The sequence below is a fragment of the Rhamphochromis sp. 'chilingali' genome, assembly GCF_963969265.1.
Source record: "Rhamphochromis sp. 'chilingali' genome assembly, chromosome: 8".
Taxonomy (NCBI): Eukaryota; Metazoa; Chordata; class Actinopteri; order Cichliformes; family Cichlidae; genus Rhamphochromis; species Rhamphochromis sp. 'chilingali'.
The window spans coordinates 33,275,736-33,288,900 of NC_137935.1; the positions used below are offsets into that span (position 1 = coordinate 33,275,736).

Consider the following 13,165-nt stretch of genomic DNA (forward strand, 5'->3'; position numbering starts at 1 on the left):
GGGGACAGGGAGATGTGGGGCAGGGAGGATGAGAGGAGGGAGAGAAAGAAGGGCTGTGGGAAAAAATATATGGGAGCTATCAGCACTCACCTCAGCAGAGAAAACAGAGCTGTGATGAAAGCAAAAAAGTAGAGAGGAGGGGAAAGACTGACAGGCACAGACAGACAGAGAGTGAAGGTTAAAATGACAGAGAGACAAGCAGGCGGGAGCACGGAGAGAATGAGGGGGCGAAAAGTGGACAGCTGCGATGAAACAAGAGCCTGAAAAGAGATGGAAGGAAAGACGGGCAGACAGACTGACATCTCTAGCTATCAAACCCTTGTGGATTCACCCTGGGGAACACCGGCTCACGTGGCTGCAGATAAGAGCGGGAGGAATAAAACAGACATCAGGTATGAACAGAAACAATCCAGACAAGAAGAAAGACAAAGCAAATATGCTGATAGAGGTGGAGTGTGTGTGTGAGAGGCGGGGGCGGCCGGGGCTGCATGTTTCCCAGAGCTGTCAGGCTGGTGGCTCCGCAGTCATCAGTGCTCCGCTCTCAAAATGGAGGACCAGACCACAAGGACCACTTCAGCGTCCAAACACAAAGAAGAGCACGAGCACGAACAGCCAACCACACCGTAAAATGAATATGAATACATTATTAGATTATGAAATGATGATACGCACTGAGCACACATGAAAAGCAGTCAAATATCTGTGATATTCAAACCACTTCTTGTCAAAGTCAATCAGATTAAAACACACACGCACAATATGATCCCCATCTTTCCCCAGTTCCTGTCCCTGTTCCTGTTTGTGGAGGATTTTTTTCCCCTGTGGCTGTGATTTCCGATCCCTGGCTTCCACACCTGACATTCGTTATGTGATCATTAGCTACATGATCATGTAGCTACACTGGCTCATCTGTCCGCTGTCTGTTAGGTCCTTCCATCATTTCTACAGGTACACACAATCAAGTTGCTTTAAAGTTGCTGTAGTGCTTGTTTGTGAGCATCAGTGTCAATCCAGCTCTCTTCATGTGCTCCAGGTTCCCTGCATGTACCAGGCGTCCTTCTCACCAGCGCCTGTGACATTTGGGATCTTTGTGGACGAATCTTCTGTTTACAACCTGAAATGAACCTACAGTATTAGGTCAGCGATCCCCAACCTTTTTTACGCCACGAACCGGTTTATTTTCAAGGACTGGCCTTTAAGGTGGACGTGTGCTACTCTTGATGTTTTCTCTGACTCTGTTTTGTCTCTGTTTCCTGTGTATAGCATGAAACAGCAGCATTGTTTCGTCTGCTTTTTTGTCCAGCACAGGGAGTCGGGGTTAGCTAATGTCTTGTCTTTTGGTTCTGTTGTTCTCTTAGGGAGTTAGGCAGATTTCTTGTTGGGAGGATACATTGGTTTTGTTTATTATTGTGGCCTTTGGTTAACACTGAAGTCCAGCCTTGCTGACTGTAAATAATATTCACAGTGTGTTGCAATAAAGTGTTCAGCAGTCTTTTTATTTATTTCTGCTCTTTGCCTCGTGTGCTCTTTTACCCCCACACTAGAGCATTACACTCACTTTTCACTGTAGATGTTGTATATAAAGGTTGACTATTTACTTGTATCCAGAATTTCAGTACGATCAAAAACATGCTTTGGGGTGATTGTGGCTCAAGAGTTGGGAGTTCGCCTTGTAATTGGAAGGTTGCCAGTTCGAGCCCCGGCTTGGACAGTCTCGGTCGTTGTGTCCTTGGGCAAGACACTTCACCTGTTGCCTACTGGTGGTGGTCAGAGGGCCCGGTGGCGCCAGTGTCCGGCAGCCTCGCCTCTGTCAGTGCGCCCCAGGGTGGCTGTGGCTACAATGTAGCTTGCCATCACCAGTGTGTGAATGTGTGTGTGAATGGGTGGATGACTGGATATGTAAAGCGCTTTGGGGTCCTTAGGGACTAGTAAAGCGCTATATAAATACAGGCCATTTACCATTTTACATTAATTTTTATTGCAGACATGTAGAGCTTGTGGGTGTACACCACATACATGACCACAGTGGCCCCCTGTTTGTTTGTTTGTTTGTTGTTAGCTTGCATGGTAGCTAGGGGGTTTGTTGGTTAGTTAGCCATCACCAGTTTCTCTACCTGTATCTGGAAGTCCCACAGGATCCTAACTTGGTCGTTCTCAGCCACCTTGGGGGGCCTATCCCATTTTGACCTCTGGACTAACCGATGGTACTCAGTACAAATGTTTCTGTATACTCTGTAAGCCACTTGCCATGTCTGCCCTGCCTGCTAGGATCTTGCAAACCGCTATTATCTGTTGGACTATCTCAGGGGCATCTTTGCACAGCCTGCACTATTAGTTTTTGGGATTAGCATCAAGTAGCCATTAGTTGAACTACAGTTTTCATGAAGCTTGGATTGCATCAATCACACAGACAGACATGAACACTTTTTTGCAACTGTGTGTTCGGTGCTGATCTTTCAAAGATCCAGTGATGGGTGACGGGAAAGAAGTGTGAGACCAAAGGAGAAATCTGGAAAAGCTTTTTGTTAATGTATGTTTGTATTTGTGTTGTGTACTGAGTGCATTCATGTGCATGACCTGTCCCGAAGAGGTGTTTTCACAGGGGAAATATAGGGCAGCTGGTGTGTCTCTATTCATGTGTGTGCGTGTGTGGTCGCCCCTTAATGATTATTATGGTTTAACTCCCATTTCACGGATAGAGTTATTACGTCCCAGATTTTTCCAGTCTCCTGGCAATGGAAAGGAAAATATATTCCCTTCTGTCGCTTATTACTGAGACCTTGTCTTATGCTCTCACACTCAAAATCACACCAAGCCACCCGCCCACATGTGCTCTCGTACACACTGGGGACATGTGACAAGCCAATATTTGGGTTTGCATGGTCCTTCACACGGCCAAGGATTGCAGGGTGAGTCTCTCGTAGGTATGTGACAGCGACTAATCTTAATGAAGGCCACTGACACACTCAAACACACACATGTTCACATAGCTTGCTGTGAGGTACCGCAGACACCAACTACTGGCCTGTAGTTAGAGACAATCAATCAGACTGACAGGCAGCTCCTGGCACCTTGCAGGATATTTGTTGGGTGGGGTCACAAAGAAATATAAGGGATTGAGTGGGTCACTCATGGCATGCCCATAATCACTGTGACCTTTGACTTTGCAGAGGAAGGCTACTTAACAAAACCAGTTAAATGATATTGATCATAGTGTATTGCACAGATCATAAAACGCCTGAAATTGAGCACTGGGGTCAGAGTGCACACTCGGGATGTGTTAAAGCCTGACCCTACCTGAGCTCTCTGTGATGTGAAAGGACTTGGAAGACCAAACAGAGCTTAGATTCCTCGTACAGATGACCCCGGGTTAGAAGTGAAAGGTCAAACACGAGGTAAGATTTACAAAATGTTTGGAGATAGCTTAGAGAGTTGGCTTCTGCACATCTATTTAGGTTTATATTTGCTACTATTGACACTACTGGGAAAAGGCTGCAAAGAAGCTTAAAGTTCCTCATAAGCAAATTTTTTATGTAGAATTTATTTTACCTTAAGCTTGAACTGGACTAACAAACTAACAGAGATACAATACATTCTTATATAACAGCTTCTGAAGCAATAACAAAGAAAAATAAATAATACGAGCAAGATGCTGAATGATGAACTCTGACTGAAATAATAGCGTTGTACAAGCATACTTTATGATGCATACATAGCATAATGTATCTGTTTAATCTTAATTAATCTGTATTTCTTTCAACATCAGTAGCCACCGGTGAAAAGCTGGGATGCTTTTATTGTGAAAATGTTCAAAGAAAACTATGAAGGGGAATGAAATGGCCAATATAAGCAGAGTGTTTTTTGGAGAAGAAGTGCAATGATGGAACTGAAATGTACAAACATTTCTTCATTTATCTGGAAAAGTGGTAAACATGGAGGATGTTTGAACTAAGTGAAAAGTAGGTAATCTTTTTTTCTTTTATTCTAATGTGTCCTTGTAATAAATGGAAGGATGTTTGAAAAGCACCTTTCTACTCAGTTGAGCACTCAAAACACTTTCTAATGCAGGCCTCATTCACCCAATCACTCACTCACACACACACACACACACACACACACACACACACACACACACACACACACACACACACACACACACACACTCATGCAGTGCTTTTATGTAACATTTGTACACACACTCGAACTCCATCAGGAGGAACTCGAGGTGCGGTAACCTGCCTGAAGATACTTTGGCATACGGACTGGAGGAGTCAGGGAGCAATCCTCCAACCTTCTGATTAGTTGTTAACCTGCTGTACCACCTGAGCCACAGCCATCCCTGTGATATGAGACTACAGTATTTAATATTTGCATATTAAAGAATATGTGAAGGATGGCTCAGTTCTCTTAGTAACTCATCTGTCAGTATAATTTATTGTTCACAAAATGGACTTATGATCCATTAAATGATAAGACGTGTTTCAACCCCTTGAAAACTGAAGCTACATTTGAAGTGCCTTAAACTTCTTTCAAATTCATTCTTTCAAATAGCCAACAGGGGGAGACTAGTTGTGAAACGATTATATAAAAGTTAATAGGAAAATGGCCCTACTTTTTGTAGAATGTAGTCTTGATCATTATTATCAGGTCTACTTCAGAACAGCATGAAATTCACGTTTTGCATTATGCTCCCATTTAAAGTAAAATAAACAGTAAAGGCATGGTTACCTTGTTATTGAGGAGTCTTGTTCGCACATTGTCCCATTAGGTTTCAAAAGAGCAGCACTGATGAAAATAGTTCTGCTAGGCTTTAAAAGGCTACATTCATCTCTTATGTGACTATCGTGGTAGCTTATGAATGTCGATAAAAACACCCATTAGAATTACATGTATACAAACGATCATAAAAGAATTACTCAAAAATCCTTCTACTAAACCCCACGATATGATATAGATCTGGTATGTATGGCATGATGTAAACTGTTCACTCTGCAGTGTGTCAGCTGACAACACTGCAGCTAATTGACTGTCTTGTCTGCTTCCCCCGCCTCTTTTGGCATGATCCAGGGGAAATGGTATTACAGAGCAGAGGTTGTGTTGACAGAGGCCAAGACAGCATCCAGCACAAGGCCAACCTTTCACCTCTCACTCCATTCCCAACCTCCTCCAAACCTGGAAACACAGGAAGAAAGCAAGGTCGCCCAGATGAGTGTGTCTGTCAACGCACTGGGGGAATTGAAAGCAGGTTCAGAGTTGCGTGGGGGGGGGGGGGGGGGGGGGGGGAATCAGGGATCGGGGAGGGAAAAGAAAAAAACAGCAAAAGAAGGAACGGCAAGGGTGCTGACATTTACGCAGAGATACAAAAAACAAAGTGGACATTTTTCAAATGATGCTGTACGCATGCTGTACGAATCAGGCTCGTCAGACCAGTTGGCCTACAGTTTAAACAGCTCCCCTGGAGAATCAGACGAACTGCCCTCGTTTATGTTCGAGATTTAACAGAAGGACAGTCGTAATGGAGACAGCCGGCTGACTTCATTCACACTGATCTTGCCATTACACAGATGACTGCAAAAACGAGGCGGGGAAGGAGAGATCTGGGTTTGATATACTAGCCACCGCTCTCCCGCTCTGCTTCATATCAAAGTCTGAGACGGTAATGGGGAAAGCAACGCTGTCTGTTTTCTTTTGGGTGGTTCTGTCCATCTGTGACTCTGCTACTGGTCCCCTTATTTCTTTCTCCAGTTTTCTCCCAAACTCAGGTCAGACACTTTGATTTCCTTCGAAAAGAAGAAAGCTGGACCCGCACATAAATTCATCTGCAGACAGACAAACACTTGACATGCATTTGCCTACACAAACATTCGATGCATCCACTATTTTAAATGAAACATGAGTCGGCAGGCCTCGCTCTGTCTGCCTTTGATGCACTGCTTTATTAAGTATCCAGTCTTTAATCATTTGGCATGCTGCTAAGTCTTACCTCATGCAAACTGGAATTTAGTGCCGAAAGCACTCAGCCTGTATTTTTTCATACATTCTACCTTCATTAACTGTCTTAAACCACATGCTTTTGTATTGCAACCCTTGTATGCTTCACTGCATATGCAAGGTCGTTAGGGTCACAAATGCTCATGGCTTCCCATACTAAGAACCTTGCATGTATTGTGTAGAATATGGGAACATCAAGCGCATCTGTTTCTACTAGGCTGTGTGATGCTGTGCAGACCTCAGTGATCAGGAATGCTTTAGTGTCTTACAGAGGCCAGTCTATAGTGGGCAGTTCCCCTTATCCCCCATACACGGCTCTGCTGTATTTGTACTGTAAGCTTATGTGTGTTTACAATATCAGGGTTTTGCATTACTGCGGTGCAGTGATTAGATTTCCTGTTTATGCTGTGTGTTTTGGGAAGAAAGCACACTGCTTCAATTTCATGCCCCTGATGCTGGGCTGTGCACCAACGGGGTTTAAGAGAAAAAACAAACACTGATGCATGGATGCAGGCACCGGCATGGGCACACACACGCACAGACACACAAATCTGAGTCACTGAAGGGACAATACTGAAAAACGGCCCCATCTGTTAACCTGTAGTTGTTTTAGTTCAGTGACATCCCCCCCTCTTCTGGTGTGATATCATTAGAAATTTATAACCTCATTCGATCGGCACCGGCGAACGCCCTTGCTCGCTAAGGTCTGACCTCCATTTCTCACCTCCTCCCCTTTGTGTCCCATACTTTCTGAGATAATGACGCTTTAATCGTGTAACAGCAGCAGAGTCCGAAGCAATTGTAGGCGTGTCTGTTGGACGTTGCCTCCTTGACCCCACGGGAGGCTGCCTGGGTTTGAGGTACTCAGTTAGAGCTGGAGCTAATTGTCCTGTTTGTCTGCAGCTTCTATGTTTTCCTCCCCGCTCCAGTGATGAAGAAACGACAAACGCCGTGACCCCTAACCCCGCAGAGGTGAGGTCCCAGCGGGGATGAAGGCGGTGCGGAGGGGAGGTCATGCTGCAACATGTGGTTGACTCGTTTGGGGCAAGCCAAACGTTTTTTCTTTAATTGGCCGTGCAATCTGCCACAGCTGGGATGGATTACAGGGGAGAATTCTTCCCTTGAAAGGGAGTGGGGAGACTGGCATAGAATGGGGGGGAGTGATTAGAGAAAGGACGACCAGAAGTAACCAAATCAGCACCAGGGCTTTGCTGCAATCGACTTGTGCTCGCTTGTTTCTTGAATGATGAATGAAAACATAAAAAATGGAAACTCTTACGCCTGCAAGAGCAGCTGGGCAATGAGTTGATGCCTTCCTTCTTGCCAACGTCATGCTTTCAAAGCTGTGTTAAGAGAACATCTTACTTTGGTATATTTCCTGTTAGAAACTGGATATTGGGGAACAATATAACAGGAGGGGTGTTCAGAGCCTCAGCCAGAAAGAGGCAATTTTATTTGATGGGTGAGATATAGAGGCTTGCTTGTTCAGAATCTTGGATGCTTTTATTTGAATTTTTTATATGCAACTTTTAGTGCCAATGAAGTCACCACTTTGGATCTTCAGTTTCCACAAAGAAAACTTAATGAGATTTCTTTGTTTAAAAAAAAAGAAAAAGGAAAAGTGTCTTTTTTACACACACACACACACACACACACACACACACACACACACACACACACACACACACACACACACACACACACACACACAACTGGCACTTGCCATAGAATGCCAGAATTGGCAGGTTCACTAGTGGCAGCATGTGCTTTTCACAGATGACAGCAGGTTGACCCTGAGCACATGTGACAGACGCAAAAGGGTCTGGAGAAGCCGTGAAGAATAAATGCTGCTTGTAATATGTAGCATGTCCGGTTTGACGGTGAGTCAGTGATGGTCTGGGAAGGCATATCCATGGAGGAATGTACTGGTGCAGTGGGTCCTGGATACTTCGTGGTGCACTACAATGCCCAGCGTCATATGGAGAAAATCTGCAGGCAGTTCCTGGATTATGAAATGATAGCATCGACTGGCTCTCACGTTTGCCTGACCTAAATCCAACAGAATACCTCTGGGACATTGTTTCAGTGCGTCTGATACCACTGGTTGCACCTCAGACTGTCCAGGAGCTCAATGATGCCCTGGTCCACATTTGAGGAGAAAATCCCCCAGGACCCCGCCGTCTTGGGGATGCCCCGATTTTGTCAGGCGTGTACCATTTTAAGTTACTGCAGTGAAATTTCAGCCAAATCAAATAACTGCGATCAGTTATTTGACAATTAAAGAAACTGCGATCAGTTTCTTTAATTGTCAGGATGCCTTTAAATAAAGCCCTCTGCACACTGATCATCTTTATTTCCATCTAAAGATGCAGCTTCCTAACACATTTCTCAGTCCATATCAGTAGAGCTATCTACTATATTGTATTTGTTTTAAATGTTATATACCTATGTGGTATGTGACTTTTGTTGCCATGATGCCAGGTCTCTCTTGGAAATGAGATTTTTAATCTCAATGAGATTTTTACCTGGATAAATAAAGGATATAATAAAAAGTATGGTTTTTTTTCCCATTGAGATCTGGCGTGTTTTCGAAGCATTGAATTTTTTTATGCCAACCTTGTATGTACCCTCACCATGCACTTTATTACAAACACTTGTAAGCCTGCATAGCACCACGCTTAAGTGATTGGCGCTTTGGACCATTATCACCCAGATAATGGTCCAAAGCGCCAATCACTTAAGCGTGGTGCTATGCAAAAAAATCCAGCAAATAAAGAATCCATGAAATCATGCTGCCAACTGAAACTCTATAGACGCATAGATTCAGCTAGCAGCATGAGTCCATGGACTCAACCTGCTATGTGTCAACAAACAAGGCAGGGGGTGCAGTCTAATGTTTTAGAGAATGGTTTCCTGGCACACTGCATGCCAGTTAACACTAAACAATCTTTGTGTGAATGCCTTGACCATGATCAAATACGTCTCTTTATGACCACAGTTCAACCTCCTAATGGATGCTTCCAGCATGATAATGCGGCACATCGCACAGCAGACGTTTCCGTCAGCTGTAACACAGTAACTTGTTTATGGGGCTTCACTGTACTCACCAATCAGTCCAGTAGAAGATCTTTGATGTGTGGTGGAGCGGGAGTTCACAAATTGTTGCAGTATTGTCAACATGTCAAAATAATATTTCAAACATATTGTTAAATGTTAAACAGGAAGAAATAAATGAATTAGTAGCTTGTTTTTCCTAATAAAGCACATAACTATATGCTCTAGTAAAGATTCAGAAAAGATAGGCTGAAGCTTTGGCCGTCTGCACTACCAAAATGACAAAAGAACAAGCTATGGCTAGCATTAGCAGCTAATGCTACCTTCAGCTGATTCCAGCTTCTCCTGGGACTGCTTTTAGTGCTATGCATCGACACTGTTATTGAGGTTTTCACTGCTTGAACTGTAAAAGCAACAATTTTGTGAGTGAAAAGATTGGCCAAGCTGTGGATATCATTAGTATCTTCTTGTAGCTCTGCAAGGTCTGGAAGAAGGGCTTTCACTAAAGACATCAGGTACATAACCATAGTAAAACAATAAAGATTAGAAAAAATCGCCTGCACATCCAAATGGGAGCTGGTGGATAATTCTCCCTCAGCAGTATTACAGAACTCATTCATCTTTTTTTACCGGATCACTGATCATTGTATCGCATCCATTGCATCAGTTTAATTTTTACAAGACTTTACCAAATGTTGAATGTTGTCCATGTAAAAGTGATCCTAATCCATCACAAAAGAGTCCTCAACCACCCTCTTCCCTGCTTCCTTACCAAACACAGTGAACATTTCCTCCAGGGTTTTCTTGGCTGTGCGTGCACTTGAGATGTTAGTAAATGCAAATGAACTGCTGCAACATCTTGAGGCCATTTGGGCAGGGTCAGAGGGTGAGAACAGAGATGGAAGGATGAAGTGAGGAAAGAAGAGAGAGAAAGATGTTTGTGTAAAGACACAAGGAGAAAAAAAAACTTGGAGACACATGAGTTGGCAAAGTAAGTAGCCACGAAGGCAGATAGACTGAGGGACGGACAGTGGGATTTAGGAAATATATTGAGGAAAGTGGGCAGATGTGGATGAATTTTGAAAGCAGGGTTGGAATGTGCTGAAAAGCCGTGTCTGGGGAACATCTTCATTTGATGCACTGGATGCACATGTATATACGCTTCCATGCGCAGCTGCGTTTTTTCGTGGTAATGCTGATGAGCAGCTGGCTGCTTCCTGGCCCCCCTCCCTCTTTGTCACAACTGGATTAACCACTGCTTTCCTTTGACCGACGTCTTCGAAATGCTATTTTAAAAGAGGTGCGTGTTTACGCAAAGCATAACGCAGCTTATCAAGGTATTTGCCCTCACCGTGTCCTCTCCTTTATTGGATCGCCTGTCGAGTGTTCATGCGTGACATTCCCAGCTGTCTGCCTATATCCCTCTGACGGTGAAATGTGTGTGTGTGTCTTACAGGCGCTGTGCGCGTTATAATTTCCTGTGTGTATTTGCAAATTCATGCGCCACAGTGCTAATCTTTCCTTGATGTGCTTCTTTAGCTGTGCAGGTGTATCGACAGCAATGTGTCAAATCTGTTTACTTCCTTTGCCATTGTGTGTGAGAGCGAGCTCGATGCCTCAATGAATCGGAGGGTGACTGAGAATGAGAGCTGACAGGTCTTTGAGTGTGTGTGCGGAGGGTGGGAGGGGGACAGGCAAGCTCCTCTCTATTACCCAGATTGATTAAGGAAGTGCTCAAGCTCCCACTTAGCCATCACCACTAACGCCGAGGTGACCGTCTCAAAAACGGACGCAGAGAAGTGGAATGAGTGAATGAGAAGACGTGAGAGAGACAAGAGATGGAAAGAAGTGTGCAGCAAGATGGAAGAGGGGGTATCTCAGCTAATCAGTATGTCTAAGAGGACTTCAGTACTTTGTCTAAGAGGCATTTTAGCGAGACATAAGTTTGATAGATGTTTTTTGGTGTGTGTGCGCAAGTGTCTGTCTGCCTACTTTCACATTCTCCACCATCTTATCTTCTTCTCGCTCCTGAATCTCATCAGAAGCCTCATCCCTAAACCTCTTAAGTGAAATTTTTTTTATCTCCAATTAGGTGATGTAGGGATATAATAGGTTCCTGCTCCTGCCTTCTTTCCCCCAATTCTCCATCTTTTAACTTACTTTATACTTTAAATGATTTTAACATTATTGATCCTGACAATTTTCATTAAAAATAGGGGGATAATCCACAGATTTCCTATGGAAATTCCAAGGATGTGCTCTTCCCCCCCCCCCCCCCCCCCCCCCCCCCCCCCTTTCCCAATCATGTTCCTTTATTCCCAACTTCCAGTTTTTCTCATCTGGGAGCTAACGTTTTGCTTGACCCTGCAGGAGCAGTGTCATTTACATAGTTTTCCTTAATCTTTCTTAAATGCCCGGTTTGGGAAGAGAGTTAGAGCCTGACGGGATGCTTCCCAGGGAGTGAAAACGGCAAGCAGAAAGGCACTGGCGGCAAAGAAAATATTTCAATTGGGATACGATTACGCCTGGGCACTTATGGGTGAAAATAAGCAAGGATCCCATTGTGAAACTATCCAAACAAAGAGAGGGGAGCATCAGTGTTTTGAAAGCACACATACGGTGAAGATCCTTGCCTTAGCGCTCTGTGCCTGTGTATATTTTAATGACTCCGCTGCAGCTTTTGGAAGCGCACCGAAGAGGATTGCGGTGAGCCAATTCAAACCTGTTAGTGCAGGAGGTCCTTTGACCTCCATTAGACCGGTCAACAGTGTTACGGTCAAGTTCAGGGGTTAGATATCGTGAATGCCTCAGTCCCGTGAAGATGTGGGGTCACGGTTCATGGTTCTGGAATTGATGGTGTTTCTCACAGAAGCTCCAAGCTAAGTAGAGGTCAAGCCTGAGGATGGGTCCCTAGACACACCAGCATATAGCCAACAAGAGCAGAATATAGTAAGTCCAACATGCATCTTTAAATCCCTAAAAGAAAATCTCACATCTATCATCATTAAACACATCACTATTCAAAGATGTTGACATCTGGTTAAACCTAGCCAAGAACGCGATTTTGTTAGGTTTAGCCACAACAGTTGTTACAATAATAAGCTCAGAAAGTGGATGGTAGTGCAGAGAGAATGAACACTGGACTTTGATGTTTTGTTGACCGGCTTATCTAGCTTCACATCTACTTAACATCTTAAAGTGTTATAAGACAAGAGCAAAGCAAAATCCGATTGTATGTCTCATTTCCGTCTCTGTGGTGCTTAAAGATAGACACTGGTTTAATGAATAAAGGCATTTTTCCCCTACAGTTGGATTACTCTGGTCCAAATCAGTTGATGGGTTTGTAAACTTGTACCTTTTCCCAGTGGTTTGGTGTCTTTTCACACAGAGAAATGTCCAAGTGAACTCCAAGCAATAGAAAATGTGTCACTACAAACCACGTGAGAATGTTTGGTCCCCTGTTGGCAGGAGAAACAAAAGTAAATACAAGAAGAAGGTGCTGTTTTCTGAACTATCGGAGAGCACAAAGAAATTAGGTAAATTTCACAGCTATTTGCTAGCCTGTACATACCTTTATAGTCTATAGTACCTTCCCACATGCCATAATAGAAAGCATAGATGGCTGCAGGAAGTTTATTAGATCAAAGTTACAACATACATCTGGTAGCTGGTTTGGATTGGCGTCGCATCACATTCACACCATAAACAAACCGCTCTGGAGACCACCTCCTCCGAAAAGTCTTGGTGCGTTTGTTTTGGTCCGCACTCAAGTGCGATTATTGTATTAACATTTGCACAAACATACTACACCAAGGGGGGAAATGAGTTTGAATTAAATGGGCTAAACACCCTAAATGTCTAAATATGCAACATTTTGAATTTTAATCATGATCGATGACCTGTCCAAGGCGTTCCCCGCTGGGATCCGCTCCAGCCAAGGTGTGATCCCGACTTGGATAAGTGTAAGAAAATGCATAGATGGCTCAATATGAAAGACGGCATACTGAACTAAATCACAAATCTGATCAGGCAGTTAAAGGCAACTTCAAGTGCTATAAGTTCTTCTGAAACATGTTTGTGTTTCTACACTCAAACAACCGCAAAGTCTAGTTTTGTGGTC

General features: G+C 43.7%; 1 protein-coding gene and 1 long non-coding RNA gene across 2 annotated transcripts in view; one reads left to right on the top strand and one right to left on the bottom strand.

Moving 5' to 3' along the window:
- LOC308401601 (uncharacterized protein) overlaps positions 1 to 13,165 on the bottom strand; it is a gene marked incomplete at its 3' end in the record, with an annotated part of 160,699 nt that overhangs the window by 112,432 nt on the left and 35,102 nt on the right. The gene's annotated exons all lie outside the window — the stretch shown is intronic.
- Positions 168 to 1,502, top strand: LOC308401415. Its single transcript, XR_013972566.1, has 3 exons — positions 168 to 392; positions 781 to 948; positions 1,034 to 1,502. It is a non-coding gene; the product is annotated as an uncharacterized lncRNA (long non-coding RNA).